Here is a 6000-nt window from a genome sequence, read left to right as displayed (position 1 = left end):
ACATGTTTTTAACTTGCCGTTATTGTTGTCAGAGTGGAATCGCATGGAGACTCATGCATACTTATGACCTTGCATGCATACTTAGGGTAATAATACGGAAGAATAAACTGCTCAACACTCATTGTTGGAAACCAAATGAGGTTGGTTGTAGATACTTGAAAACCTTTCATCCAAGGGGTTTCTTCAGTTCTAACTGACTGGTGGGGAGCCCCTTGGATGAAAGGTTTTCAAGTATCTACAAGCAAGTCCAACTTCTTATAAGCCTTGACTAATTGGACAAGAACTCTGGTCACTCCTGCTGTTTTTTTTTTTTTTTTAACAGTTTACTTTCAATCTGCAAAATATTAAAAGTGTGTTAACTACTCCTGGTCTCCCCTATTAGATATACACTGTAGCTTATTTGGTTCAGACCAATTAAATAATTAAGACAATAATTTTACTTCACCCCGCAACCCCGAAAGGGATACGCGGGTGTAGAAGATGAATGAATGAATGAATTTTACTTCATTAACGTGTTTTAAAATACATATCTGTGGAGTGTCCAGTAGGCTGCGCTGTGCTCGCGCACACCTGCGCGCGACCCCGCCCCGTCGGGAGCGCGCGGCTCCAACAGCAGCAGCAGCAGCGGTAGAGAGGAGAGAGGAGCGGAGCGGGAAATCCGCAGTCTGCCAACCTCGGATCGGCGTTGTTGGTGTGGATAGTACTGAGTCGGACGGACTTTTTTCACCGAGATATTCTGCAGAATGGCTGGGTGAGTCCCGCGGATAGAGCCGCAGTCTCAGCTGAGATACGGGGGCAAAGTTAATGATGTGCAGGCAAACGTGCGCTGTGAATGCGGGGAACGGGTTTCCACAGTGATGCGGTTTTTTCTTCTTCGTCCTTGTCTTTTTTTTCCTGTGTCTGCAAGACGGAGTGGGGCGATGTGGGTGACCCGAGCCACATAACATCTGGTATAATACTTGTGTTTGTGAAATGCTGCAGCTGTGTGGCTCCACGCCGCGCTAACTGAGCGGTAGCAATCTGTGTGGAGGGAGAACAGTTAACTCGGTGTGTGCTGATGTGGGGCTGCAGGGCTCCAGTTTCAGCTGCATGGGACAATTGACAGTTCGGACCCCGCTACAGCCATCCGGACCTTCCTGCTATGTTGTTGTCGTGCTTTGTCTTTGCTTTACAACCTGCACTGAATAAGCTTATTAAATGCAATGTGGTATTTAGTAGTTGTGTATTATAAACGGTCATCTTCATCCTTATCATAGATTTTCTTTGGAGGAGGGCAAGTGGAAATCTGTGATCGATTACGCATCAGATACAGCAACTTCAGTATCTGCTTCTGACAAAAAAGCCACATAAAGCAGGCCTTAACTGCGCCTTTATGTTAATTAGGCCCACCTCCGTAACACTGTAGCCTTCAGTGTAGCACATCCACTGCTAGAGCTGGGATGCTCTGGGAGTAAAACAAAGAAATCATAGGCCTAATTAGTGTGCAATTTCATCAGCTGGAAGTCTGAACGCACTCAGAAAAAAATGCTTGATCTTTTTTGTCAGTGAGGTAGTCCTGCAGACTGAATGTGATGGCAGCGCCGACATGTTCCAGTTTAGAGGTGCATGTGTGTTGCTGCAGTCTGATGGAAGCAACAACAGAGGCTGGACTGAAGTGTCCCACAGGCATTCTGTGAAAACAAGTGTGCATATACATAGTAAGTATGTGTGTGTATAAAAAAGGAGGGTGCATCATAAAGGTTACTGGCATCAGTGTAGGGCTGCTCTGTCAGTGTGGAGCTCCATTAACCCATTTTATTCTGCAACATTCTGGAAGATTCTGCAAAATTCATCAGGATGTAGTAGACAGTGATTTCAGGTGAGACTAAAGGAGTCATTCATTCCATATCCTGGCTGTGTGTACCTGATTACCATATGCACAACATTCACAAGCATCCACATACCTGTACACATACTACATCCACACACTCACTCCACCCCCTTTCAAGCCAAAGGGTGGCCAAACAACCACACAGCTGTATGTTCTCTAGTTTTCATTCCCAGAATGTCAAATACTGCCGCTTCATCATGCTGCTCACCTTCCATACGGATGCACAAGGTACCCTTTAGTGTCTGTATGAGTCTGTATGCTTTCAACTAACTCCAATGTGTAAACCCATATGTGGCAATATTAGATGCAATAACCTCCTTGCCAGATAGCCTTTCTAACACAGGGTTAATATTGTGAAACAGCTGCAGTTTGGTTAGGTTTGGGCATCAAAACTACTTGGTTAGGTTTAGAATTTTGGTTTCTCACAGGGCACAATCTCGCATCTCTTGAAATGAAAATTGTAGGGCTGTCAACAAGTATTCAAAATTTGGGGAAAAAAAACAATCTCTATCTCTCTCTCTCTCTGTCTCTCTCTAAATATATATATATATATATATATATATATATATATATATATATATATATATATACACATATACATATACATATATATATGGAATAATATAAAAGTAAAAATAATATAAAAGTAAACATTTGAGTGTCAAAATTAAAAAAATAATATTCAGTTGTGGAGAAAGAAACAGCACAACCGCAGTGGCCTTGGCTGCTTCATTGAATGCACTAGATGACTGACAAGTCTCATACAACCAGAGTTTTACTCATGTGGGAATTACATTACAATTTTCTCTTTTTTTTGACCAAGAAAATCTGTTTAGGTCTGATATACTTAAATCTCTGCTCAAAATGTCTGGTGAAAATAATTCCTGAGTTAAACGTGTAAATATTCTGGCTTTACACAGTTTTCCTCACTGCCTGACATCTGCCCTCTCCCACTCCCCTCTTGATTTGGTGAATTGAGTTTATTTCAACCAAGTTTTATTTTGTTTCTGTCAAGTTTGAAGTGTGTTTTATAGTGGTAAAAGTGCTGTTTCTGTAAATGAAGTCGGGTGACTTTGGTGTGAGTGATGTAGCAGCTGTTTCTGGTTAAACAAAAAGGATCTTACTCTTTAACAAAAAGGTCTATTCAGGGATCCTTTCCATAATGTTGTCAGAGGCTTAGAATAACAATCTGAGCCTGTCAATGGCAAAAACAAAACTCTTTCAATGGACGTACATTGATGGTGTGTAAGCACCCGGAGGGATTACATTGCAGCGCACTTTGTGGCTGCTGGCTGCAATTTCAAAAATTGTTGTTCCCATTCATCACTTGGACACCAAAAATATGAGAAAGTAGGGTCCATAAACTCAGATAATATTTGAAAAGGATTGCTCCCATTTGTCTGGAAAATCTTCCAGGACACGTACGAAGTACCAGCACCAACTGTAAACTCCCATTCATGCAAAGTGAAATATAGATCAAGCTGAAACAAGCTAATAAATCAACAACAAGTATGGGACATTGTTTTATTTATTTTATAATTTGTTGGTATGTAGCTCTTTTGAAACATCTGTATGTCATAATAAATATACCTAGAACAAATAATATGTCTTTTGAATTGGTTTGTCTCTTATGAGCATAATATAAAAAATACATATTCAAATGGTTTGAACATTTGTTTTTTTAAGAACGAATAATCAAACATAACTTTTGGTAAATTTTGACAGCCCTACAAAGTGGTATGCTTGTTTAACCAGTCCATCTAACCCACCTTCCTCCATTTGCTGACTTTCTTGCTTTTTATACTGAAAATGGGTTTATATTGGAGTCAGTTGAGCCTCTCATACCGATGCTTAAGGGTACCTTGTGTGTCTGTATGAGATGCTCAAGGGCAGGATAAAACATTTGATGATCTGGGAATGAGAGCAGCCTCCTCGGCCTATGTTACAACTCTTCCTCCTCATCACCTCCCTCTGTTTCACCTGTTTTGCATAAGCTGTTTGGAATTCAGCCTGGGCCACTGTAGGCTGCCATGCTCAAATGTAGCACTGTAGCCAATAGCATTGGTCCTTCTTGCTGTCTTTAATTGTACATGGAAGATAGTCCCTGACTTCTGCTTGCTTATCATTAGATTGATACCAAATACATTACATCCAAAGAAGCCTTTTTGTTCCTGGTTGGCTTTGAGACTAACATCACAAACCCTGTTTCCCCCTCAGATTTCCTGGGCATCAATCTTTATTTATTTAATATTTCTGTGTTTAGCAGCCTTAAGTGCAAACTAGTAGTACATCGCATTATTAGACTGTAAACCATTAATCAAACCAATAACTAACCGCAGTCAGTGAATTGTCTGACAACCTTATCATACTTTAGCAGTTACCTTGTGTTTCTGTGGTGTAGACAAAATGTTAAAAACTATAGATACAGTTTTAATTTAATTTAATTTAATTTAACAGAGGCTCCATGCACAGGGCAAAAATATTAGGCCAAACTGTCTTTAAGAAATATGACACATTAACAATTCCGTATGTGTCATCATATATTTAGATTATCTTAGATTAGATTTTAGATTTTGTTGCCTCAACTCCCTACCAGCCTCCGTTGGTTAGCTGCCCTATTTTAGTGGGAGGCGACGATGGCAATGAGAGATGAACTGTTTCAAAATTAGGATTTCTCACTAAAATATGAGTTGGCTGGTGTATCAGATACACACCAAATTAAACGACTCATAACGCTGTTAACACACTGTGTATCATCAAGGACAAAAGACGGTACATACCCTGATAGTGACTTTACTGCGTAAACGTTTGTACTTTGTGCAGGGTGCATACCTATCAAGATCACTGTAAATTGAAGTGAATGCTGTAAACTGATATGTATCAAGTCAGATCTCACAGCAACTTATATACTCTGTATGTTCGTTGTTAGCTAACACTATGCAATATGCTTGTAAATGTCAAAACATGTTTATTAATACTTATACTGTACAATATGTAGCTGCCTGTACCTATCATGTAACATTGTTTCTTAGCTAGCTGGTTAGCTGTTAATGATTATGGAGTCAGAAAAACCTTGCATGACACTGGGAAATGTGAGTTTGTTCATTTGCATGTAGATTTGACTGAGGAAATCCACAACTTTATTTTAAGGGCACAACGGCCAGTTCAAAACAGATCATTCCAAACTGGCCATGTGGTAGAAGGTGCATTAGGACCACACCCCAGGGCATCCACAGCACTGGCTGATTGGCTGTGGTATAATTCTTGTCCTGCTGACATTGTCACCTGCTTTGTGAAGTAATATGGAAGTGTCAACAAATTCTCCCTAAATATTCAAATTGGAAGCACTGTGTTTATGGTTATGGTTGCATCATTTCATTAACGGTGTCAAAGATGTACATGCTTGTGGATGATTTTACTCAGATATCTCCAAAATCAGTCTGACATAGCTGAGATATCTCAGATAGGCTACATGTGGTGTATGCAGGGGTTGCGTATCTGGATTCTCACCGTATCACTGCAAATTTTCAAGCATGTTATCCATGCTTGAAAATTTGCAGAGGAGCTGCTATTCTGCTGCTGCCTGCAGTGGCTGACCTCTCTGCTGAGCACACTGACCTCCACATGGAAGAGTAGGAGAGGGAGGAGATGGAGGCCCTCCCCCCATTTGTTTTGTTCTCCTTCTTTCCCTGAGTGCCCTGCTCCACAGGCTGCCTGCTTGAAAATGGCATCCTATGAACCTCCCTGCAAACTGTCCTCCTCCTCCACCCTCCCCTTTGCTTTTTCTTCATCTCTGAGGTCCAGAGGGTTTTGTGAATGTCTGTTCATGCCAAATGCCAGCACTCTCCCACATGTGGGAGAAAGTCAGAGAGGAAGAGAGTTGTGGAAATTATTTGCCCTCTTCATTGAGGCTGGGGGTTTGCCTGTTGTGTACTGGTACTTTGTCCCCACCGTTTGTGCAATTGGTGTGTGTGTGTGTGTGTGTGTGTGTGTGTGTGTGTGTGTGTGTGTGTGTGTGCGCACGCACACGCATGTGTGAATGAGCCTGCTATTGTTCTCAGTGACTGCTGGAATGCTGTTGAATTGTGGTTGTGTCAACCCAGATGCCCAGCAGTATTGTCTGTCGTATT

At 41.2% G+C, this 6000-nt stretch overlaps 1 protein-coding gene across 12 annotated transcripts in view; it reads left to right on the top strand.

Annotated features, from left to right (window-relative positions):
* The first annotated feature begins 589 nt into the window (after positions 1–589).
* LOC143323080 (protocadherin Fat 3-like) overlaps positions 590–6000 on the top strand; it is a 244803-nt gene continuing 239392 nt past the window's right edge. For 11 of the 12 annotated variants that reach the window (XR_013077385.1, XM_076734696.1, XM_076734694.1 and 8 more), the window contains exon 1: positions 590–751. The gene's annotated coding sequence lies outside the window, so the exon portion shown is untranslated. The remainder of the gene's footprint in view (positions 752–6000) is intronic. The other variant, XM_076734697.1, reaches the window with a different exon arrangement.

This window comes from Chaetodon auriga, chromosome 7 (genome assembly GCF_051107435.1).
Source record: "Chaetodon auriga isolate fChaAug3 chromosome 7, fChaAug3.hap1, whole genome shotgun sequence".
Taxonomy (NCBI): Eukaryota; Metazoa; Chordata; class Actinopteri; order Chaetodontiformes; family Chaetodontidae; genus Chaetodon; species Chaetodon auriga.
This window is presented reverse-complemented; position numbering and strand designations above follow the sequence as displayed.